Below are 26617 nucleotides of genomic sequence, written 5' to 3'. Positions count from 1 at the left end.
CTTTCTAACACATCCCTGTGACATAAATCATGGCACCCACCCAAGGAAAATGGAGATGGGCTTCTGCCATTGGAAGATTCTGAATCAATAGCTGTGCTGCATTCGGAGACTGGAGAACAGACTGATGAGTTAAGAAAGGCTGATGCTGAAATGAAAAGGGGTTTCCAGTTCACCTTGGGCTGAGAGCAGAGTGCTCCTCTCCTTGTACGTTCTGGTAATAACAGTTTCATGATGTTGCTGCTTAAATTGCTCCCCTAACGTAAAACATCCACCACCTCTTCTCTTTCTCCTGCTTACCCTTCTCTGGGAAGCAGTGGCCTCCAACTAATGAGCTCAGGAGTTGAGTTTCACCACTTCTGACGTGTTTTCCTACTTCTGTAGGAACACTTCCGGGCCTGGCTGTGCTTTTCAGCCTCCTACTTGTTCCCAGTGCCCGTTCCATGACGCCCTGGCCCTGGCCATCCTGCTGGGCTTACAGCAGTCTGGGTGCAGTTTGGCACTCATTGCTTAGAAATGCCTGGTCCTCTTTAACATATTTAATCTTAACAGCTTGATGACATTTTTTTCTAGCTAGTATAGTACACATTTATCTGAACAGCTCCCCAAACCCTTGATAACCCCAAATCTTTACAGTTTAAAAGAGTGGATTTAAAATAAATGATTTTGCCTCCTTCCCCCGACAAGGGATTTTTGGCAATGTCTGGAGATATTTTTTAAATTGCCACAACTGTGTGGCTGCTCCTGGCATCTGGTGGGTAGAGGCCAGGGACACTGCCAATCATCCTATAATGTTCCTGAAATGCGTCCCTTTCCCCACCACCCCCTTCCCCTAGCAGCACGAAGGATCATCAAGCCCAAAATGTCAATAGGGCTGAGGCTGAGAAACCTTGATTTAAAAGAAAGAAAAAAGAGCTATGTTTAAAAAATTACAAAACAATGCACAATCCTTACAGAAAAAACTGAAAATATGAACAAGCTAAAAAGAAAAATGTAAACGTCTTGAAATCCCAGAAAAGTGTATTTTCTGCTAAGGTTAAAATTTCTTTCTTAAAGCCTAGTTAAGAGTAATTTGAATCCTTTCTCCTTCCCAGTAAAACATAGAAGCAAAATATTTGTTCCTGTTCATTTGTGAAATCCAATGGATTGAAGCAAGCTGGCCCATGTTTTTATGGGCTAGTAGCAGGGAAAAGCAAAGTTACAAATAAGGACTAAAGCTCTTTTTTCAATGCATCGGACTAATTCCAAATGAGTTTCTAGATGTGAAATGCCACCGAAAATGCAGAGCAGAGAACTTTGTCTTAGGTGTAGGAAACCCCTCAGCCTCCTGCCTTGCCAGTCACTGGAATGGAAAGACATTAGCTGTAGAATACGGGGCTTCCGTAGCAGAAGGAGGCTGCCTATTGGCTATTTTTAAAGCAGAAGGCTTCTAAAATAGTAAGATGTTAAAATAATAACCTGTGAAAAGAGAGAAGCCCTTTTGTGGAGTAAAAGGCCTTAGACAATGTGGCACCAACTGGGGAGTGTCTCTGAGTGACATTTTGGTCACGTGGGGGTACAGGAAGGGGGGTGGCTGGTGTACATGGGGACGATGTGTCTGGCAGCAGCTGAAAAGCCTAGATGAGTGTGAGCTGACGAATGTGGTTACAGTGAGAAGCGAGCCCCTGTGAGCTCCCTTCTGCTCTGGAGAGTCTTGGAGAAAATGGAGAGCATTGAGGGGACCAGACACATCCCCTCAACCAGAACTTCCTGAGCAACCCGTCTGTGGCAGTCTTTGTGCAGGGCTGGGTATCAGGGGCACAAAGATGAATCAGGTTTTTGTCTAAGTGGAAGAAGACATAGAGTTCGTTGAGGCTGGGGCCACTTCTTCACTTTCCTAAACAGGAAGTTGCCTGCTCTTGAAATTGAGGGCTGGTACAGAAATTTTTGAGCTGCTTTTGTTCGAGTAGGCTAGATCAACATCGTTAATTGATAGGGAATCTAGGCAGAAGCTGGCAGAAATTAATCAAAAGGGCTTTTTGCTTGTAAAGGAAGCATGATGGGAGGGGTCAGTGCTCCTGAGTGAGTGAAGTACCCTCAGCTGAAAAAAAATCTCAAGTGCTATAAATGGAAGTGGCTTCAGAGAGCAAGGCAGATGTGGACAGAAGCAAGTCAGCAAAGGAGTGAGAAGCTGAGGTCTGAGATCCAGGGTGGGAGTGGAGCTAGAGTAATAGCTTGTTTAAATTAAAACTGTTGGTGACATCAGTGTGGTTTGTAACAAGACACTCTATATGTGTAATCTGCCCAATGGCCATGTAATTAAATTATTATGGAAAGTTTGAAACATAAGTAAAAGTAGAAAGAATAGTATAAAGAACCTGATATATTCATCACCCAGTTTCACCAATGTTTAATAAAATCCCTGTTTTATTTCAGTTTTCCTCCACCTACCTGATCCCCCAGTAATTTTGAGGCAAATTCCAGACTCTGTCATTTCATTTGTAAATATTTCAGTATCTTTAAAAATAAAGTTTATATTTAAAATTTTAGGTTTTTGTGTAGTGCAGAGCTATGCTCTAAATGACTGACACTATCAATCTGAAAACATACTGTGCAGAAGGAAGAGCATCATCTCCTCCAAAAAGCCTTTACCTGCTCCTTGCCAGATGGAGGTGAATGCCCTCCGTCTGTGCCTTCTTAGTGCCCTGTGTACGCCTTGACCACTGCCCTCAACGCATTGTGTAGAATGATTGTTTCCTTGTCTGTGTCCTTTTCTAGTGTGTCATTGACACTTAATGCTCAGTAAATATCCATGTGCTCCCCACATTTCCCAGCTCCCCTTCTAATTAGGTTGGGGCCATGTGACTGCTCCAGGCCAGTGACATGTGAGTGGGACTAATACATCACTTTTGAACCAGTACACAGACATGCAATACATATCTGTACAACTAATTGATTTTTTTTTTAAGGGAAAGCTAAATGTATATTTGGCAGTTCTCTGCTAGCAGTATTGTCTTTTAAAAAAAAAGTGAAATTTCAGACTGATGCCACACTGAAGCATGGTTTGTGATTAAGACTTAGATAAAACTTTTCTTAGGCCTCTTTTCCATACATTTCTTATTTGTTCTGGGTGCTTTAAGGAATGGCAACCCACATAGCTACATTTCTCAATCCCAAAATTAGGACAAAGTATATAATAGTCTTGGGTTGTGGTTTCAATTAGCATAGCAAACCCAGTACATACTTTCTTCCTGGCATTCAGATTAAAGAGGCTGTTTTCACTTTCCAGCCCAGTTTTTATTTCTGCTTTCTCTTTTTCTCACTAAAAACATCTATGGTATCCACAAGATATTGGTAGGGTAAAAGAGCAAGTCATCAGACAGAATCTACATCATTATTCCATTTTTTCAGACTTAAAAACAATGCAGGTATAGATTCTAAAGGCTTTTATATGAAAAGGAAAGAGTCTGGAACCACAACATCAAACATGGGATGGGGAGAGATTTTATACATTTTTACATTATTTGGATTTTTTTTTTAAGGATCAGGTATTACTTTGGTAATAAAAGGATTAAGAGGCAAATCAAAATTTCAAAAGCCTTTCTTGAAGAGAGTGAATTTTCCATGTGAGAAGGAACAAAAGATGTTGGATACTGAAAAAGAATGTTCTTCTGTGAGGAAACCTGAAGAAGAAACTTTGTGTTTTTCTATTTAATGCCCTGGAAATTCATGAACATGAATATAGACCTCACCCATGTTTTTTGAATATGTCCTGGAAGACTGGAAAGAAACATAAAAACAGGACCAATTGTGGATATCTTCTTCTGGCAGGATTGCAGATGATTTTTGTTGTGTATTTTGCTTTTATTTTACTTTTTATTGTATTAAAAACATGTACCCAGATAGATGATATAGACCGAGGACAGGAAATATCTTTTCCTTCATGTTCTTCAGGTTCCTAGGCCTGAGAAAACCCTCTCCTGCCATGTGGGGTGAGGGTCTGTGTTCGTGGGCTCTCAAACAGGGCATTTACCTCTGGGGATTCCTCCAAGGAAGGACAGCCACTTTGAGGCTCCAGACACAAGCCCCCACTTTAGAAATATGGAAGTTCTGCAATTTCAGGGCTGGTGAGGGTCTTCCTAACCCAAAGAGGATTTGGAAATGGACCAAATTGAGGGATTCACTCCTCTTCCTGTTGGCCTCACAGAATTCCCCCTCAAGGAGTTGTGTAGAAGGGGGTCATCTGGCTGGCATGACCTGGGTGCTTCTTGAAATGGCAGGGCCCAAACTCTAGAAGTGTTTGTCGTTTGGCCTCTCCAATTCCAGGTGGGCAGTAGAGTTGGCAAACTGGTTAACTGCAGAGTCTGAGGCCTAGTGTCGTTGGCAGGACGAACTCTGGGTTTGATACAGAGGTAATCAAAGCAGAAGCTGTGATAGTGGTTCTCAAAAGTTCGCATGCTCCAGAATCATCTGAGGGGCTTCCTGACCTCCGACCCTCTCCCCCTACCTACCCCCCCCATAGTTTGACTCAACAGTTTGCTCTATAGGCTTAGGAACTGGAACTTTAATAAATACCCCTTTGGTGTTTTTCAACACCAGTTCTCTGACACCAGTCCTCCTGTTTCTGCACTAACTACCCAGAGGTAGCTTCAGACTCCACAGGTTTAAGGGCTCAGCCTCACAAGACACCCTCACTTCAGATGCCAGTTGCAAGTCCAGGGCCTCCTGGCTACCCACACTCTGACTGACTTGGCCAGAAATTTAAAGATCCCCCTCTCCAGTTTTGATGATTCACTAAAATGTCTCGGAATTCAGGAGAGCCCTGTACTTACAATTACTGCTTTATTATAAAGGATATAACTCAGGAACACCAAATAGAAGATCTTTAAGGTAAGGGAAGGAGTGGAGAGCACAGAGCTCAATGCCCTCTCTGAGTGTGCCACCCTCTTAGCACACGAATGTGTTCACAAGCCTAAAAGCTCCCCAAATGTCATCATTCAAGAATTTTTACCCAAGTTTCATTAGTAGGCACAGTTCATTAAATCATTGGCAGTTTGTGGTTGAACTCCGTTTCTGATCCCTGTCTCCTCCTTGGAGGTTAGGGGTGCAGGCTGCAAGTTCCAGTCCTCTAATGAAGTGCTTTGTCTTTCTTATATGGCAAGCCCCTACCTGGAAACCCAGGGCCCATCAGAGAGTTGCCTTGCTAGCATAAACTCACCTAAGGTTCAAAAGGTGTTTATTATGAATAACAAAAGATGCTCCTACTACTTAGGAAATTCTAGTTTTAGGACCTCTGCGCCAAGAACCACGGACAAAGATCAGATATGTTTTTCATTAGACCACCACCCTTCCCAAGTGATTCTGAGAACCACTGTGTAAGAATATACTGCTAACACTTGAAAACTCCAAGTATCAGCACCATTTCAGTAGCAGAGAATTCTATTTTTGACAGAGGCTTCTCCCTGCTTTATAACATCTTTCTCTCCTCTTCTGTCCTGTAAAGTCCTTCAAAGTACAGTCATTGCCACCTCTCATCCCCAGGGAGTTCCCTCTCTTAGCGTGCCTTAGTGTGGTACTGATTCATAGAGCTCTCTTGTGCCTCTACATATTTACAATGCTTCTTAAGTCTTCTCTTTGTCTGCTTGTCTCATCTCCCCAGCTGCCTATGGACTCTGCCTTACATTTCTTTAATGAACCCTGATGCAAGATTTAGTACCCTTAGAGTACAGCATTATACTCAAAGGACTCTCTCAATAAAACCTTAATGGGAAAAGTGAAGGTATGAATGTGGGGCTGGATGTAGGAGACAGTGCATGTGGCTTGTGTACAATTTGGACACCATTAATGTTTGCAAGCACTTGAGTGAATCCAAGATTAAGACTAAATTTCTTGAGTGAATCCAAGATTAAGACTAAATTCCTTACCCTGCATCAGATAATTTGTGATGAACGTCTAAGCAGAACTTCTATTTTGTAATGCCTGCAGTTAAAACTATCAGGCAGCTAGCCAACCTGGGGCACACATCAGCAGGTGTAATGGTCAGTAGAATGATCACTAGACTTGAAATCAGAGAATGGAGGGTCATGGCCTGGGTCTGCCCCTTGCTAATTGTGAGGTGTTGGGGTAAACTGCTTGCTTGAGAGTTTCATTCACTTATTCAATACTTCAACCATCTCTCGTGGAGAATCTATTGTATGCTGCGTGGCTTATGTACTTTTTCCTTATCTCACTTAATCAGCACAGTTCCTCTTTAGAGTAGTCATCTTCCCAATTTAATTTTATAGTTGAAGAAAAATCACACTCCTGTGTCCACCCTTTAGCCTCCAGTTCTCCTTCTTGGGATTGTTCCTGACCAGTGAACCCTGGAGTACAGCTATTATTATTTATCCGGCTTGTCTTCTAAGGACCATATAAGGGACTGAGTCGGTGAAAGGGAATCAAGCTTGAATGAAATTTTGGAGTTGGAAGGAATGTGAGAGATGGTCTAATTCCCTTATGAGGACTTGGAGTCAAGGTCCAAATTCAGAGGAGACATTTCCATAAAGCCTCCTTCCAGCACCCTGGGCCTCTCACGTTTTGGCTCCTCCCCTTTGTGTGGCAGCTGTGGTAGTCAGAGGGCAGCGCTCACAGGGACGACATCAGCTCTGGGACGTCTGTAGAGGTTGGCAGCTCTGAAATTTCCATCCAGCCACTGCATGCTAAAGTGGAATCAAACATGGTCCCTGCCCAGTGTCTTCATTGGAACCAGACCCTCTAAGTTGATTCCTAACTGATTTTTACCATTTCTCCATCAGGCTAACCAATGTAAGCCAACCAAACTCGTTTGTCCTGGGAGTCAGGGAGGGAATGGAAAGTATCAATGCATTTGTCAGTACAAACACTGGAATGCTCTCTAACTGGGTGTAAGTTATGAGGCTCCCAGCAAAAAAGGAAGGGTTCCTCTTCAACTCTCATGATTTGCAAGGTTAGAAGACCAGAGATGAAAAAAGGCAGGGTTAAACTACTGCCTGGCTAAACAAAATAAAGACACAGTACTTAACTCTCTCTGCTAAATGTATGAGCATTTGTTGTTATGTTAAACAAACAAATTCTGTGGGAAGTGTAGTTGGCAGGGCTCGTCTGGATAGACTGCACCACTTCCCCACCCCAAGAACAAAACCAGCCAAGAACAGCAAGAATCCTACAGCTGGAATGCATTCTGGATTTCTAATCTGAATATTTACCAGTGATTATATGGTTTTTTTTTTCCACACAGTGTTTCCATACCCATAAGCATACATTTAAAATCAAGATCTCAAGTCCCTTAAATAAAACCTTTTTTATGAGTCACACTCTTTACCCAATTGAAGCTTACTAGCTTGAAGAAAACACAATCACTGACTGCAATCTGAATTCGCCATTGAAGCCCTCAACTCCTGTTGACTCACCGAAGGCTTATTTTATGAACAAGAAGGCGTGTTCTTTTGTGTGTGGCCCTGCACAGCAGAGAGCTCTGCTAATGCAGATGTTTTTTCTGTTTGACTTTGGAAGCCATCAAGTGACCTTTCTGTTGTGTTATTGTTAGCAGCGAATTTGCCCTCCAGATTAGGCTTGACATAAACTGATGTTAAAAATCATTTGCCTTGCCAGGGTCACCCAGGTCACAAGCAGGAGAGGGGACATACGGGACAATGTGAGGGGACTGCATTGTGCAATGAGGACCACTGACATTACTCTCTGAAAGAGCCTGATGCAGAGAAGGATGCCATAGGTTTGCAAAAGCATGTCATTGCACGGAACTGAATTTTGCCTCAGGCTTGTCCTATTGCTAAGAAATAAGAGACTCTCTATCTGCAACCGGCGCTGGAGAGATATAAACTGTACATTTGCTTCAGGGCTTTTCCTCAACTCTCCATGCCTGGACAAACACAAAACTGCATGTCTTGGCTCCCTGCCCTCCTGGAGTGGGGAAGCACCCTGCTACACTGGCAGGACATCAGCTGGAGTCTACAGGGGAATGAACAAAGAGAATGGCCTCTTATCCACGTCTGCAGAAAAATCACTCACGGGATTTGACATCTGCTGCACACCATGGAGAAGACACCTTATTGGTAGGTGAGAGAGCCTTCCCTTCCCTTCTTGTAGTGTTATCACGACAGTGCAAATGTCATACTTTAGAACTAAACCACAGCCTTTGCTGAGAGCCAAGAAGAAGGTAGATGAGCAAGTCCTCATTTGTGGCCAAAGTGCTGGGACTTGTGAAGTCTTGATTGTGTTACAGACTGACCTTTTGAGCTTGCCCACGATGAAATGGGCACATCTGGATGTTCAGTGATGTGAGTGGTTGCCAGACTTCCAAAGTCTTCAGAGCAAGGCAGGAAAGGTAATGTGGCAGCTGCTGGGTGAGGCATCAGGCAGTATGGGGCTCAAAGGGCACAGGTGGGTCCTGCCCTACAACACTTGAGTTCCAATTCAAAACAGCAGTGGCAATGATGACATCCTAACTGCTCTGTGTGGGGCCCCTGTTCTCAGTCCAGATGTTTGTGACTTGCCTGCCACTGAGGTTGGTATGGTGGGGAGAGCAAGTCTGGTCCCTGGAGGATCTTGTGTATTTCATGTCTTAAAACATCAGCAGCCCATATTCTGCCCACATCAGCCATCAAGCAGCTGTAGATGCGGTTCACTACCATGCTGCAAAATAGAACTGATAACGAGTATGAGTGTCAGTTGAGCATCTATTATATGCCAGGCCCTGAGCTAAGTGTGAGGATTCATGGAATCTTCCCAACAAGCTTGTGAAGTTGGCACTTTTACTAACCCAACTTTAGAGACGGGGAGGCCAACACTTTGGAAGGTGAGGTGACTTGCCTGAGGTCATGCAACCAGTGTATAGCAAGATTTTGACATGTACCCATGCCAACTGCTCCAGACATTGTGTTTTGAACTACAGTTGTGAAGATGAGTCGCTCATTACATCACATCATTCACAGAACGTTGGACAATGTTCCCCTGTAGCCCATGCTGGGCACTCCTGCTATGCAGGCAGCACTGTGGGGATGGGTCCACATGTCTAGGTGGCCCTATAGCTTGACTTGCAGAGTCTTTGATGTTCTGCCCAGTAGTTAAGGCTGATTTGCTGCCGCATTTCAGAGCCACTGGATAATAGATCCTTGAAGGCAGCGTCCAGGGATATAGTAGATGCTTAATAAATATTGGTCAAGCCACAGCACTGCTTTTCCATCATGTGAGACGTTACCAGTCTCCTGAACTTTATCCATGGTCAAGGGGTGGTCCTCTGGGGGAGTGACAGGCTGCTGTCTGGAGCCTTTGCTGGTGAAGCACTTAAAGATGACAGTGCCAAGCCAGGCTGGCACAGGAGGAGGAAGTTCCCAGAACATCAAAGCCTGAGCAGGAAGCTGAGTCAAGAACTAGAGAAGAGATGATAAAGGTCCTGAAAAGCCAGGATTATCCCTCCTTTTCCTCTAAAGCCAAGAGGAAGAGGACTATAGGCCTTTGATCTCCAGAGGAGCAGCCAAATCAAACGAATTCTGTGTAATCTAAGAATGAGAACTCACTGAGCACTAGAACAGGTGAGAAATAAAAAGTGTGTTTTCATGTACCTTCTACATGCTCAGCTTCCTAGGTTGTAGGTGATCTGTAAATGAAGAAAGAACTAAGTGGACTTTTCTCAGGTAATGCTCTTAATGTCAGGCAGTATTTTAACACAATGGCACCCCGATTTCACAAGAGAAATCCAGTTTTAAAGTTAATAAAATGTTTGGTAACTAAAACACCAGCAGGGGAAATTTCTTCAGGACATAAGAAAATGCAAAGAAGCATTTGCAGTGACTCCTATGGCAAGAAGTACATTACAAAAGCCAAACACTTCCTGTGTGGTTTAGTAAAACTATACCTTAGTTATTTAGTTAAAGCACCCTGTCAGAACAAAGTGAATTTCCCCAGGTTAAGGCACTTCATCAGGGACCAAGACATTTCACATGAGAGCAGGAATCATCCAGGGAGGGACTGGACACAGCCCCAATCCCTATAGAAAGACTCCAGGACAATGAAAAGACAAAGCTGCTTTCACAGGCTTCTGCAGGCTTCGAGACTGATGTTTCGATAATGCTGGTGTTAATGCTTTTTTGCCTGAAATGTGGTCTGGGGTGTGGGGCACACTGCTTCATAACCAGGTGGATCTGACTGTCCCGTTCTTTATTTTGTTATTTGCATAGTACATGACAGTGTGTCACATATTCCCCAGCACTGGTTTCCCCTGTGCTGACTCATCATGAAGAATTTGCTTTGGTTGACTCTGACCCCATCAATTATTTTTGGAACGACACTGGGCAGGCACTACACTGGGGGAAAAATTACTATTCTGGCTTTCTCCACCACTGTTTCTCTCCTGGATTATTGCAGTAGCTTACTCTTGCCTGCTGTGGGCTATTTGTATATCTGTGAAAGATTGTATCCCTCCTGTGCTTTTTGACCTGGCAGGGGCTCCCAATTTCACTTTAAGTAAAGGCCTGCAAGGCCCTTTGTAATGCACCCCAATCCAACCTTCCATGCTGTGTCTCCTAATACCCCCTGGGCTCCAGGCTCCCTCCACCCCCACTGCCCTGGCCTCCTTGCTGGACGTTGAGCTCACCAGGCCTATGCCTTCTTCCCCTACACCCACCTGGCTCCCTTACTGCCCTTGTCTTTGCTCAAACACCCTCTGATGATCCCCTTTAATACTACAAACTGCTCAATTCCTCTCCTCCCTTCCTGATCTCTCTTACCTTCCTTTACTTTCCATTTTTTCCAAGACACTCATTACCCTGTAACACACCATACAACTTATCAATTTATTATGTTTGTCTGTTTTTCCCTTGGAGAAGCCAGCTCTATGAGCACAGTGATCTTTGTCTATTTTATTCATGATATGTCTCAATGCCCTAGAACAGTGCCTGACACATAGTAGGTGCTCAATAAATACTTGTTGAATGAATCAATATATGAATGAATGAAACAAGCACACAAATGACCCCCTTCCCACCACCACACACACAGAAACCATCTATTTTCATTCGCCATAATGCTGATTACATTTCTAAGAATCAAAATCATTGCAGGCTCTACATTTTACAATCAGTGGTCACACAATTCCATCAAAATGCTCACTGAGGGTGGTGCCAAGCTTAGGTTGTTGAAAGGGAATAATGCAAATGTTCCCCATCCCCTTAGTGTGTTAAATTTAAAATGAACATGCAAAAGGGATGCAGGTAACTGAAGAACAAAGAAACTTAATACATAATCGCCTGTGAAGTAATTGCATCTCACACACACTTGAGGTAGTCATCTAGCAAGTAGCTTTTAAGCCCTAGCTTGTGCTACAATATATCCTTAATTTTTCTTCCCGCTGCTGCCTAAACTCCAACCTGACTAAATGAATGGCAATTACCCAGATGAAGGACCCGAAGGAGGAATCCTGGTGCATCCATCTCCGTTTTGGCAGTGTACTACCTTGCCTTCATCCCATTCCACCCCAGGAAGTGGTGTAGCCTGATGGCTGAGAACATGGGCTCTTGGGACACACAGCATGGACTCTCATCCCGCCCCTGTCACTTACAAAATACGTACTTGAGCACTTAGTTAGGGTCTCAGGGCCTGCTGAGCTCACCCAGGTTTCCTCAGGTAGTAAACCAGTTTCCCTTATGTGGGTAATCCCTGTAAGGTGGTCAGAGCAATGCTTGCATAGGGAACCCCCGTCAGTGTTAATGGCTATTGCTGTTGTTACTCAGGAATTCATTATATAATCTTGAATGTCTTTTGCCTGACCTTCAAGTTCCCCATTAGTTCACCTACCCTCCCAACTTTATTTCCCACTATCAGCACTACATTGTGCCAGATCCAACCCTCACCACGTAGCCTGAACTCTCCTTGTTTTACTCATTCTTTTCTTTTCCTCTTTGTTCTTACCACTTGTATCAACTTAACCTTAGGGTTTTCCCCCCTGTTCATTCTCCCAGACTTTCCAAATTGAACCCAAATCATGCCTGGCTGTGCTCCCTACCTTCCCTCTCTCTGTTCTCTGCAAGCTTGGAACTTATCTCTTGGCATACACGTGAGCACTGTTGATTGGAAGCCAGCCATACATTTTCTTGCCTTTTTCAAGGACTTTCTGAGAAAGAACATTGGTCCTGCAATTGTCAACTTTTGCTGCACCTTAATCTCCAGTCTTGTTTTCCCAGGTGCAGCCTGGCCTTGGAAAATAGTCCTACTTGGCCCAAAGGTGGAGGAGAGGGTTTCGTTCATCCACTCATTCAACATATATTTTTGGAGCACAAACTACATGCGTGGTATAAAACCAGGCATGTATCAGGCATCTGTCAAGATCGTGACTATATAAAAGTCTGTTTTTTTGAGAAATCTATTTTCAAAATTCACGACTGGAGATGACGCTGAAATGCGTATTGTTACAGAGCAGCACTATGTGAGGGGGCCACTCATAGGCTTCTGAGGACCAACATGGCCCTGGATGCTGCCTCCAGGGGCTGGAATATCAGCGTGGTCACTGACCTGATGTCTGACCTTGGGCAGGTTGCCTAACAACTGCCTGAAGACTCAGTGTCCTCATCTGTAAAATGGAGTGATGACCCACACTTCCCGTAGGTGATATTTTCTAGTTTGCTTTGTTTTCTGTTGGTCTTGGACTTCTGCTCTGCTGAGTAGCCCAGGGATGTGTGGGGGCGTGGAGTCCTTAAACTTGCCAATGACGGTATCTCAGTTTGTTCACCCTTTAGGGTGTCAGCTTGAAGTGGCTGTCTCTGGGATGGATGCTTTGTTTTTCAGGGTCTCCTCCCCTACCCTCTTCTCCGCATGGCAGTGTCTGGGTCTAGTATAGTGGTTCTTCATCTGCATTGATTTTGTTTCCTGGGAAATGTTGGGCAATGTCTGCAGACATTTTTGGTTGTCATGACTGGAGCTGGGAGCTACTGACGTCTAGTGGGTAGAGGCCAGGGATGTGGCTAACAGCTTACGGTGTACAGGACAGCCCCCACGCCGAAGAATTACCGGCCTAGATGTCAGAAGTGCTGAAGTTGGGAGCCCTTGTCCAGTAGAGAGCACCTGAGTTGTCATGACACGGGGGCCGTGCCGCATTCTGTGGCTGCAAAGTGCCGCCTCTTTCAGCTCAGCCGCAGGCCAGGCTCCTTGCGCTCCCGAGCCCTCGCTGTGGCTCTTGCTGACTCTGGAGGCCTCTCTGAATGTCGGCTTTGACCTCTAACTGGCCTCTCTGGTGGGGTCAACTGACTGCTTACCACCCCAGCTTGTTGGCAGGTCTGCCCTCTCCACCCCCACACTACAGAGGAACCAAGGGAGGTGTGGGGTCCTGACTCAGGACCCTCCTCTGAGTCACTTTGCTGGGCTGCCATTTCCACTCTGCTGTGCCTACTCTTTGCTGGCAGAGCCAAGCCCTGTGATGGGGACAGCTTCCTGGGGTGCCCCATGAAGCGCACTTACAAAGCCTTCCAGTTTTCCCCAGTCTGTCTAAAGCTGGGCTCCACTCCATGCCGGATCTCTGCCCAGAGCAGGGACAGTGGGCAAGGCCCCTGAGTTTCATTCTGCACTCTCTACTCTGTTCCATCAACTCTTTCACAACTGGGAGGCTGTCTTTTACTTTCCCATCCTGTCTGGCACATCCATCACCTTGGGTTGTGTCTTGTCCTTCCCAGATGGCATTTCCTCTCCCTCCTTCCTGGACGTATAGAATGTCTGCAGGGAATGTGATGTGGGAGTGGAATTTTAAAAACCCACCATGTAATATTTTCAAAATATTATTCCTGTGATATAACACACATGGCATATACTCTTCTAGACCTTCTAGCATAGGCCTAGACCACCAGGAGGCCTCCATGAGTGTTAGCTTCCCCCTCACCATGGGAACAGAGTGAAGGAAGCTGTCCATAGCAGCTTCTCAGCACATGCCTGGGGACCAATTGTTCTGGATTTCTCCTGGAAACTCATTCTTCACTTCCTGCGTTAGGAAGGGTGCTCTCTGCTGAGGTCACCTGGCTCGTTCCTAGACTTTGAGCAGTAGGGCAGTTCAACACCTGTGCACTGTTTGCCTGGTTTATCTTGTTTTCTATGGGAAAAGCCGCAGCTTTTTACTCTTAAAAAGGGTGTTAACTGCAGTTACCTCATGACAGGGATTGAGACTTTGACCATGTGTTTTATTTAACAATCATGCTCTACTTTGCATATGCCAGTCTATCTTTGAGAAATCAATTGCACTCCTGTTACTGTGGACTCCTGAAATCTTAAAATAAGAATGACATATATCACGTATGTGATATATGTGTATATATAAATAATATAAACTTATGAAAACTGTTTAATACATTATAATTTCTGATTTCAGTAATTATGACTACGAAAATTTATTTTTGATCACACAAGTGGCAAAATGCAATTACATGGTACCAAGTATAAAAGAAAATTAATGTTTTCTGCCCATAAATCATTAAAAAAAAACCTTAGGACTTTACATTCTTTTAATGGCTTTTGTAATTTAAAACTCCTGCTTATATCACTTTATCTTTGTGAAGGTGATTTTTAAAAGCCTAACTGTTAATTTTATTATAAATTATAGTGTTACAAACACCAGAAATGCAAACTTGCAAACTTGTGTTTATGTTTATATGTCAACATACTTAAGTGCCACCAGATGTTCTGTGATCGATAAGATACAATTTATATACATTATCCAGAAGTGCCCTTGGCTAGAAATGTTGGTTGGCAATATTCAAATTATGGCTAAATATGAATGATGATAATCAACAGGAAGGGTACCATCAATGCGGCTTTTGTGACGTTTTATTTCAGCAGGGGAGGTAAAGTAGCTATTGATTTGAATTAAGCTTGGTAAGCCCTACCATGATTTTAAATAGTTAGGTGGCTCCAACTGGGAGTTTAATGGTGCTAAAATTAAACTTTGTGTTGCTAGGGACATACAAATGATAACAATCTTGCATTATTTTGCATAAAGTTTGCTCCTGCAGTAAATTTAGATGCAATAAAATATCTGAAATATCTCACTTGCATTTATAGTTAGCAAACAAAATGGACTGTACTTTTCTGATACTTGGTAATCTTAACCAAGAGTACTCATGCCATTTATTAAATATCTTGAATTTGAGTTCCTTTTTCATCTTAGGTTAGTGGATATCAGTCCTGACTGTTGTTAGAATCACCTGGAAAACTTAAAAAAAAAATGAAACAACAATAACAAAAATCCACTAGACAAATTGAATTGTCCTCTGGGGGTGGGACCTGGGTATAAATATTCAAAATATGTATATCTACTAGGTATTTTAATGTACACCTGGGAGTTAGAACTTCTGCTCTAGGTGAAATATGCCTGACAAAAATCTTGTCAAGGAAAGTGTTAATTGTTCAACTAGTTTGCTATCAGATTAGTTTCTACTATAGTTTCATTTAATAAAACTTTTACTCTGCTTAAAAAAAAAAATCAAATGAAGGTGTAATTTAGGTCTTCCCTGTGTGTTCAGAGCATTCACAAAAACAGGTGAGTCTGTAGAGACTGCAAGAATGAACTAGTGGTTACCAAAGGGGAGGGGTGTGGGAGGGCAGGTGGGGAGGGAGGGAGAAGGGGACTGAGGGGTATTATGTTTAGTACACATGGTGTGGGGGATCACAGGGAGAACAGTGTAGCACAGAAAAGGCACATAGTGAATCTGCGGCATCTTACTACACTGATGGACAGTGACTGCATTGGGGTATGGGTGGGGACTTGATAATATGGGTAAATGTAGTAACCACATTGTTTTTTCATGTGAAAACTTCCTAAGAGTGTATATCAATTATACCTTAATAATAAAACAAACAAAAACAAAAAACAGGTGAGTCTGATTACGGTCATCTGGAAATACCTGAGTTAATCAGTCCATTGAGATGATGAAGATCTGTGTCTTCAGTGGGCCTTTTCTTGTTTTGCTCCTTGAGGGTGAAGTGATTTCTGAGGAACTCCCTGACAGTTAAAAGAATTCTCTATCATGAGTCTAAAGAATCAGGTTTTGAGTGTGAGTCCTATTTCCTGGTCCTGACCCAGGGCAGTGGTCTGTAGGTCCCCAGCATCTCTTGGGGACAGATTGGAAAGGCAGGGTCTTGGGCCCCATCCAGATCCACTGAATTTGACTTCTGCATTGTGTCAAGGCCCCCAGGGATTCTGGGCACAGCCAGAGCAAGTTAATGGATTCCTCTGAACCTTCTTTCTATACCTTAGCAATAGATGGGGTGGGGGTGGTGACGGAGGGTGGGTAGGGTGTTGTCCTATTATCTCCTTTGCTTCTCTACAGGGTATTTGAGAACCAAATGCTTGATATGAAAGCATTTTCATAAAGCATTTCTTTATTGTGATTAAAATATACAGAACATAAACTTGATCATTTAAAATATTCTATGTATACATTTCAATGGCATTAAGTATTCATATTGCTGTGCAACTGTCACCCTATCCAGCTCTAGAAATTGTAATCATCCCAAACTGAAATTCTGTGCCCATTAGACAATAACTACCCATTTTCGCTTCCCCCAGCCCTTGGCAGCCACCATACTACTTTCTGTCTTTATGAGTTTAACTACTCTAGTACGTTGTATAAGTAGATTTATGATGTATTTGTCCTTTTATGACTGGCTTATTTCCCTTAGTATGGTGTCCTTAACAGTCATACATGATCTAGCATGTATAAGAATTTCATTCCTCTTTAAGACTGAATAATCATCAATTGTATGTACATACTACATTTTGCTTATTCATGCATCTGCTGATGGACATTTGAGTTCTTTCTCCCTTTTAGCTATTTTAAAGAATGCTACTATGAACATTGGTGTACAAATATCTCTGAGTCCTTGCTTTCAGTTTTTTTTAGTATATATCCAAAAGTGGAATTGCTGTATCATATGGTAATTCTATGTTTAGTTTTTTGGGGAACTTCCATATTGTTTTTCCATCACAGCTGCACTGCAATATGCAGGATTTCAATTTCTCCACATTCTCACCAACACTTCTTTTTTTCTTTCTTTTAAATGTAATAGCCATCCTAATGAGTGGGAAGTGGTATCTCTTTGTAGGTTTGATTTGCTTTTCTCCAGTCATTAGTGATGTTGAGTATATTTTCCTGTGTTTATAAGCTATAAAGTATTTTATATCACATACACTGTTGCAATTTTGAGATTATTATATTGCATTTTGAAAGTATTGGTTACTTTGTTCAAGAAACTTTAGTTTTCCTTCAGCTGTTTTAGAAGTTAATCAGATTTTCTTCTGGAGCATAAGTGAGGTATAAATTATCTGGAAGTTGACTCATACAGTCTGAAAATACTATAGCATCTGTCTCATTTCCTCATTCATAAAATGGAGAAAATAATCCTAACCTTGAGTCATTTTGAGGATTAAGTGAGATAATACATGTAAAGGACTTACTGAATATATGAGAAGCATCCTCTGTTATTCGCTCGTACAGAGTGATGGATTATTATACCATGGTTCAGAGAAGAGGAGGGACCAGGTGGGGTTGGTTACTCAGAATGCGCAGGATGACCAGAGGCACAGGAAGAAGAGTAGTTTTGAGGCCAATGAAGCCAGTGATGAGCCATGTGCAGCATGCATGGTGAATCTGTTCACAGGAGTGGATAGTAGCTGGGAAGGTGGGTTGGGACCAGGTGGCAGTGACTGGAGGGTGAGTCCATCAAGAAGAGTGGGCTTTTGAAGGCAATGGGGAACCACTGAAGGTTCTGTGCTGGGAGTGACATGATCAAAGGCAGCCTGTGTTTATTGTTCTTCCCAGGCAGGCATGACTCTGAAACCATAATAGCAGCACACCATACCTGAGGCTTTGATCTGGACCATTACTGCTGTTTACCTATTGGGGAGTACCTTGGATATTTACAAAATGCCATGCAATCAGTTTCATTAGTTAAAAGATAAGATTAATAAGATTTTTGAGGCAAGTGAGGGCTGGTCTTGGCTTTGAAAAACCCAGGCACTAAAGGAAGCAGTGCTGGAGGCTCAGCTGGTGGTTCTCTCTGCAAATTTATGAGGTGTGACTGCCTCAGTAATATTTTTGGTATGCAGAACACCATCCCAGGAGTTTCCCAGAAGGGATAAGCCTACCTTCAAGAAGAATACAGTCTCATTCAGGAAGAATAGGAATGCTGAATTAATATGGCATGCAGTATTTTCAAATATATACTGTATAGTACTTACGTAAAGTGCTGAAAGCGGGAAGGTGGGGAAGTGGCATGCTAGAGGCCATCTTCTATCCCACTAAGTTTTAGCAGGGTTGGCAAAGAATGACTGCGTTTATAACAAATTGTGCGACTCTCTTCTGTCTTTAATGAAAATAATATAAAAATTACTAATGAATCTGTTACTTTAAGTACAACGTATCAAACTATATGGGAGAACAATAAACAAACATGTAGAGAGAGTATTTATATTTCTACTGAGAGGACTAGTCACTTAAAGTAAAAGTGACTTTTTATTTTTATTTTAAGGAATGATTATTAGTGGCTCTTAATAAATGAAAATTTCATTTGACTTCTAAATATATATGTTTGAATTTTATAAATTGTACTTCTCTTACCAAGAAACCTAGTTTAGCCTAGATTTTTGTGTGATATGATTCTGTAATTAAGATGTTAGAAATGGTTGTTAACCAAATAAATGATTTTAATTTAAGTGTCAACAGGTAATAAATTTTGCTAACTTTTCTTCATTGTTGTGGAGAAATCTGAAGTCTTTGATTTTATTGGATGCCCCACAAACAGTTATACACATGCCAAAGGATGGCCACTGGAGTGATTAATTCAAGAATTATTTCTACAGAAGGCACTCTTGGGTATGAAACTTACACTCTAATAGATATCACTCAGGGTTCAGTTAGAAAAACAAAAACCACCTTAGGTCTTTCAAGTAGGAAAGGATTTAACAGAAGGAATGAGATGCTTATGAAAAGAAGTTGCAGACGAAGTCAGGGAGGCACCTGCTAGCTCTCAGGTTTGTCCCTGCAGTCTTATTACAAGAAGGTGCTGCTACCACTCAGATCAGGAAAACTTTAGGAACTGCTACCCATGGTTACAGCTGGTCATAGCCATCCTGCAGGACCCAGGCTGATAACTAGAAAGGGAAAACCTAGTCGTTGCTGTGAAATTTCACATCTACTAAAGGTTTAACTTCCAAATCTTGCACAAGGTCATACATATCATTGTCAAACATATTTCTTATCAAGAACCATGAACGCAATGGAGTCTGGGACATGTAATTACCAGCCTTCCAGTCCTGGGATATAAGGAAAAGCATTGAAAAGGGTGAGGATGAATGCTGGTTGCTTGGAAATAATAGCCAAAAGAAGTATGGAATATTATTCCCGTTTTATAGATGAGGAAACTGAAGCATGGGAGTCAATAACTTGCCAAAACCATTTAGTATGAGATTCAAAACCAGACCTACGTGATTTCAGAACAGAGATGTTTAGTGATTATACTGGGAAGTACCTACATGGCAGATGGCTTCAAAACTAACTTTGCTTCCTTGGTATCTTGCCTAAGGGTTTCAGCCCTGGGCAAGTTCTCTATGGATTTGGTGAGACTGAGAAATGACAATAGAATGTTCTTGGGTTAAAAGGGTTTTACCCATCTTTATTCTTACGGCAGTAAGTTGAGCACCAGAATCACGTCTGCATCCAGCAGTCTGCAGGTCCATAATTCCATCCATCTCTGCCTGGAGCCTGGCCAGAGCTCGTTATACAGTGACTCAATTAATAATAGCTTATTGCCCACGGGTGTGGAAGCATCCGCCGAGCAGTGGGCCAATTACATCATCATGTAGTTTAGGGTCAGGTGAGTTTCCTGGCCAAGGGAACTTCCATTTTCCCCACCTTAGCTTTAACCCTTACCAGCTCATATTCTTTTAGGCTATATAATGCAAAATAGACTGTTACAAAAGGACTATTTTGGCAACAGACTTGGTGGTATTTCCAAATTTTCTAATTTTTTCAGATTTGGGTAGCTCTTGCCATTATGGTAAGCTCCCTAGATATAAAGTCTTGGTTCGGTGATATTTAGGGAGTTGGGTGAAGAATTATTTGTGCTACAACACCCAAATCCAGGCTTAGAGCCAAACTACCACAGACATTTCTATGAAATCTCTAAAACATGTCCAATTTACCTCATTCTTTAAGTTCCTTATTGATTTTGGCATAAGATGAAGTTATAAGCAGAGAAACAAAATTGACATTTACTGATTATGACCCCCAAAAACCAAAAGCCTAAGTAGAGGAGGGTGTATATTCAATGTAACTCATTTTTTCATTCATTAGCAAACATTATTTATTATGCACCTTGCTGGATTCATTTATTCAGCAAATACTGCGCTTTATTCTCCATTTGTTGACCCCTCCCTTCCTTCCCCATGTCCACACAGATCTGTTCTCCTCCCTTCTCTGCCCTGCTCTGTGGCCCAGAAGGCTGATTCCTGCATTATCCAAGTGCTTGCTTGCTGGCTTCCATTTGGGTTTGGTCACTGGGAGGAACCAGCAGTCAGCTGAAGAGTGAGAGAAACGTGGTGTGGCAATGTTTCCTCCCTGCTCCCCATGTGCACCTCATTTCTGACAGTCCTCCACAGCTGCAGCTTTTTCTGGGTGCCCCACACTCTGCAGCTCCCACTGTCACTGGGTTCCAGTGACACTGTTATCATCCCGTGCCCCCTTAGCCCTAGGGTTGATAATGGTGTGGGTAAAATTGTAACATTTCCAGAATATCTCCCCTGGCTTCAGTATATCTGCATATCTACAGGTGTTCCTCAGGGGGTGGAGAGTAGTTTATCTCCATATCAATGGGTAATTACCTGAGCAACCGAGGGCTTACCTGAACCTGAGAGGTTAGGGGGAGGTCTTGCTTGCTTCTGCTTGAGCAGGAAAGAAACAGCCCCAGCCTGCAGTTTGTAAGCAATAAACAGGTTTTAAACTTTATATCTCCCATTGACTGATTTTGGTGTTAAAGGTATTTTGCCCCTGGATTTCCTTTCCCTGGAGTTATAAATGGCTTCCCATATTTGCTGGTTCCCAGATGCCTCATCACCCCTTGTTTATTCCAGCAAACCTGCCCTCACTTCCGTAAGGAGACTCTTCATTAAACTTTCTTCATTTAAACTGTATAGGGTATCAACTGCTGACTCTCCTAAAAGCCCACTAGAATTACCTGTTGATCAAACAAAGCTGAGTTTGTTGTTTACTATAATAAGGAAAAATATCACTTTGCTGAGGTGTTAGTAGTGCCTTAGGAGGAAGATATTCACAAGTTTTGGGGTCTGGGTTCAAGTGGTTTAAGGTGGATCTTTAAATTCAGGAATCTGATTTGAACTGGGCTGAGAATAAAACTGTTTAGGGTAAGTGGACACAACAAAGAGGAGGGAGTTTTGAAATGAGACTTAATGAATAATAGTTATTTGACAGGTGTGGGGAAAATGGAAGTTCTTATGGCCAAGACACTCACCTGACCCTAAACTACTTGATGATAGACTATTGCTAGGCTAATGCTTCCACACCTATTGGCAATGAGCTATTGATTGAGTCACTATATTAAGAGTTCCCACCCATACTCTGGGTAGAGGCAGAGATGGAGGTGGATTATGGGCCTGAGACTGCTAAATGCAGATATGATTCTAGTGCTTGACCTATGTGGATAAAATGAAAGTTCCTGTGGCCAGATTTATCACCTGGCCCTGGTTGGCTCGCTCACTACACACATGTGGGCAATATGTTGCTATTGACTCTACATAAAGAGCTCCACCCAGTGCTCTGGGTGACAGTGGCACAGCTGCAAGGCTGCAGGAGAGCAGAGGACAGAGGACCAGAGGACAGCGGTGTGGGATGACTGTGCAGGCAGAGAGACCAGAGGATGATTGTGTGGGATGGCTGTGCAGGCAGAGAGGCCCAGAGGACTGCTGTGTGGACAGAGGGGCCCAGAGGACAGCTGTGAGGGCTGAGAGGCCCAGAGGCAGAGACTGGCTTCCTTTATGCGGACTCGCTCTGAGTGAATGGGATTCTACCTGCCACTCTGGAAATAAAGTTGGGTATAACCCTTTCACCCGAAGAATGTCCTACTGTCATTTCTTTGGTCACATTGAATCCATAGTGAACTTGCCAGGGGCTGAAACCCATTGGTAAGATACCTACCACTGTGAGAATAAAGTCAGGCATAAAGCCTTTTACTCCAAGAATGTTTTCATTTCTCGGTCTCACCAAATCCATAGTGAACTTGCCTGGGGCTGAAACCCTTAGGTAAGACAGTAAGTCAAACAGATTTGCCCAGGTGAGTGAACTCCTGTCCTGAGAAGTGGGCTGTTTGCTCAGATGAATAACCTATTGTCCTAAGAAGTTAACTGGTTGAGCAGTCTATTATTCAGACAAATGAGTATTGGAGGATATTACTGGTTTAAGGCCTTATCTTTCTGAGCTAGAATTTCCCTGAACAAACAGTAAAGTCATGTTGATGCAGCGACAGTAGTCTTTGCCCTAATAATTAAGTCATGGGGCTTCAGGCATCTGACAGGCAATGCCTGGCCACTTGTGGTCTTTCTTCAGCCCGAACTGGAGGACAGATCCTTACATTCTGGGGGCACTGTCATACCAGATCACCAGCACTGCTTGAGTTCTGATTGTACATCAGGTTTCTGAGGTGGTTGTTTCAACCTGTATTGGTGCCAGGCTTTCTAGTTCTTATTGCTGGCTGCTCATTTGTTAGCTTAGCTGGTGAGACAATGGCTGCAGAGCAGCATAAGGACTCCGGAGATCATACATGTGAACATTGCAGCACAAACATGAAGAGAAGGATTATGGCTAGGTTTTGTAATATACTTCTGTGCCAGGAGCCTAGACTGCCCAAATTACATCACGAGAACAGACTCATCCCTTATCTGACCAGCCCTCGGAACCAGATGTGGGAGTATTAGCCAAATCACCTAATTTTCTGTTTTTGTTTTGTTTTGTTTACTTGCTGGATCTTTTTTAGCACTAGCAGAGATCCCAGGCAGTTCTAAGGGAATGTAAAGACAACATTCTTCCACTAATATAGCCTCTGTTCTCCCTCCAGAGGCCAGTATTATATCCAAAGCAGCTCTACTTGATAGATGATGGGAGACAACCTGGTTGGAATGAAATGTTTTGCTGGCCTAAGTGGAAAACAGAAGGGGCTATCATCTGGCCTGGAAATAAAAGCTGGATATGATTAAGAAACTGTTTTCATCATGTGGGGCTCAGAGACTCCAAAATTAGCTGGAAAATGTTCTTTTCTTTTAATTCTAGTATTTGCCCCTTTAGTCCTGATACTTTTAATCTGCTACATGGTTAGATTGTTTATCTACATTTTCAAGACATTTTATACTCAATTCTAATGTGGTCCTTCCAATGACATATTTTATTTTTTTGACAACAGTTTATTATAATTATTTGTTTACTGGTCTGTGAGGTTCTCAAGGGCTAAAAGTGTATCTTAGTCACTGTCAGGAATCTGAGGCATTTAGCACAAGGCCTGACATGTACTAAGTCTCAGTAAGGAAGTAAGTCTTTCTCTATTTCAGGAACCCAGGTATTAGTGGGGCTCAAGCGCAAGGCTGAGTTCCTGGCCTGTGCCCACCCTGGGACACTTTTCTGGATTCTCCAAAATAAAACTATAAGACACCAGTGAGAAATGAATGTTATCTCGAAGGTGATTGCTTTTGTTGGTGGTGAGGTTTCGCTGCACTGTGCTCTGAATGTCACACCAGTAGGCTGGCTTCCTCCCCAGCTCCCCCTTGTCTCACAGCCAGCCCCAACCCACATTTGTGCATCAGCTTTGCTGGAGAAACTGCCCCTACACCTCGTGCATTTCTCCTCTCCTGCTCAGCAGCCTCACCTCATGCCTTCGCCAACAAGGGAACTTCCAATCACCAGGACGCCCTCCTAACAGTGAGCTAAAGGACTGTACATGAGTAATGAATATGCCCCCTCCTCAGTTTTTTCCTGTCTCCATGAGACAACCAATTGGCTTTTCCTCTGCTTGAATTCTACTCTATCTTCTCTTGTCAAATTGTTGCTTACCTTTAGACACATACACAAGTTATCACAACTTGCTGTGAAGGCTGACACAGTTAGGATAGCCAACATTCATGTCCTGCAAACTGTGTGCCAGATGCCATTCTCTAAGTCCTGTCTCATTTAAATCTTCAGAGTGACCCTATAAAGTAGGTGCTGTTTTACTGGTGAGGGAACTGAGGGGCTGAGAGGCTAAGTAAAGATCCCACAGCCACATGGCTAGTAAGCAGCAGGGCTCGTAAGTGGCCAGTCTCTGGCTAATCTGTGTCCTTCACCACCCCAGTGTGCTGCGCTGCAGAGCAGCACTGATCACAGTATGCAAACCTGTGGTGTGTTGACTTTGTTTGTGGGTCAGTGTTTCCACAGACTGCCAACTCCTGTTGGCAGGGATCTTACCTCCTCATATGGGTGTCACTGCCAGCTGTCATTAGGCTTGTTTCATAGAAACATCTCACAGATGTTTATTAAGTTGGGGAGCAGGGCAAAGCCTAGGCTCTTCAGTGGCAAACAGACCTGGTTGAATTCCAACTCTGCCATGAGCTGATTCATTGTATGTATTAGTCTCCTATAGCTGCTGTAACAAATGCCCATAAACTAGGTGGCCTAAATCAACAGAAATTTATTCTTTCACAATTCTAGAGGCCAGAAGTAAAAAATGAAGGTGTTAGCAGGGTTGGTTCCTTCTAGAGGCTCTGAGTGAAAACCTATTCCATGCCTCTCTTCCAGTTTCTGGTGGTTACTGGCAATCCTTGAATTTCCTTCACTTTTCACTATGTCTCTCTGAGCTCTGCTCCTGTCATCACATGGCCTTCTTCCCTAGCTATTGGATTTAGGATCCACCTTACTCCAGTATGATGTCATCTTAACTTAGTTACATCTGCAAAGACCTAATTATCCAATTGTTCCAACACCATTTGTTGAAAAGGCTATCCCTCCTCTGTAGCATTACTATCCAAAACCAATCATCCATGCACATGTGGGTCTATTTCTAGATTATTTTTTTTCTGTTGACTTATTTTCTGCCTTCATAGCAAACACCCTATTTTGATCACTGTTACTCTGTAACAGTTTTTTTTATTATTAAGGCATTATTGGTATACACTCTTATGAAGGTTTCATGTGAAAAAACAATGTGGTTACTACATTTACCCATATTATCAAGTACCCACCGATTGACTATTTGCCTTCTCTTCCTATCTGTCTTCCCCAAGACCCCTCACACCATGTGTCCTAAACATAATACCCCTCATCCCCTTCCCACTGTCTCCCCACCCGCCCTCCCACACCCCTCCCTTTTGGTAACTGCTAGTCTCTTCTTGGAGTCTGAGTCTGCTGCTGTTTTGTTCTTTCAGTTTTTCTTTGTTGTTATACTCCACAAATGAGTGAAATCATCTGGCACTTGTCTTTCTCCGCCTGGCTTATTTCACTGAGCATAATATCCTCCGGCTCCATTCATATTGTTGAAAATGGTAGGATTCATTTCTTTCTTATGGCTGAATAGTATTCCATGTGTATATGTACCACCTCTTCTTTATGCATTCATCTACTGATGGACACTTAGGCTGCTTCCGTATCTTGGCTATTGTAAATAGTGCTGTGATAAACATAGGGGTGCATATGTTTTTTGAATCGGAGAACTTGTATTCTTTGAGTAAATTCCTAGGAGTGGGATTCCTGGGTCAAATGGTATTTCTATTTTTAGTTTTTTGAGGAACCTCCAAATTGCTTTCCACAATGGTTCAACTAGCTTACATTCCCACCAGCAAAGTAGGAGGGTTTCCCTTTCTTTGCATCCTCACCAGCATTTGTTGTTCTTAGTCTTTTCGATGCTGGCCATCCTTACTGGTGTGAGATGATATATCATTGTGATTTTAATTTGCATTTCCCTGATGATTAGTGATGTGGAGCATCTTTTCATGTGTCTGTTGCCCATCTGAATTTCTTCTTTGGAGAACTCTCTGTTGATATCCTCCGCCCATTTTTTAATCGAGTTATTTGCTTTTTGGGTGTTGAGCCATGTGAGTTATTTATATATTTTGGATATTAACCCCTTGTTGGATATGTTGTTTACAAATATATTCTCCCATACTGTAGGATGTCTTTTTGTTCTGTTGATGGTGTCCCTTGCTGTACAGAAGCTTTTTAGTTTGATGTAGTCCCATGTGTTCATTTTTGCTTTTGTTTCCCCTGCTTGAGGAGATGTGTTCAGGAAGAAGTTGCTCATGTTTATATTCAGGAGATTTTTGCCTTTGTTGTCTTCTAAGAGTTTTATGGTTTCATGACTTACATTTGGGTCTTTGATCCATTTTGAGTTTACCTTTGTGTATGGGGTTAAACAATAATCCAGTTTCATTCTCTTTCATGTAGCTATCTGGCTTTGCCAACACCAGTTGTTAAAGAGGCTGTCATTTCCCCATTATATGTCCATAGCTCCTTTATCATGTATTAATTGACTATATATGGTTGGGTATATATCTGGGCTCTCTAGTCTGTTCCATTGGTCTATGGTTCTGTTCTTGTGCCAG

The 26617-nt window shown here is 42.7% G+C and overlaps 1 long non-coding RNA gene across 1 annotated transcript in view; it reads left to right on the top strand.

Moving 5' to 3' along the window:
* The first annotated feature begins 7860 nt into the window (after window positions 1–7860).
* The window catches only part of LOC118908090 (uncharacterized), a 54927-nt gene continuing 36170 nt past the window's right edge, over window positions 7861–26617 (top strand). The window contains exon 1 of the long non-coding RNA XR_008998512.1: window positions 7861–8066. This is a non-coding gene — a long non-coding RNA (uncharacterized LOC118908090). The remainder of the gene's footprint in view (window positions 8067–26617) is intronic.

The sequence above is a fragment of the Manis pentadactyla genome, chromosome 7 (genome assembly GCF_030020395.1).
Source record: "Manis pentadactyla isolate mManPen7 chromosome 7, mManPen7.hap1, whole genome shotgun sequence".
Taxonomy (NCBI): domain Eukaryota; kingdom Metazoa; phylum Chordata; class Mammalia; order Pholidota; family Manidae; genus Manis; species Manis pentadactyla.
This window is presented reverse-complemented; position numbering and strand designations above follow the sequence as displayed.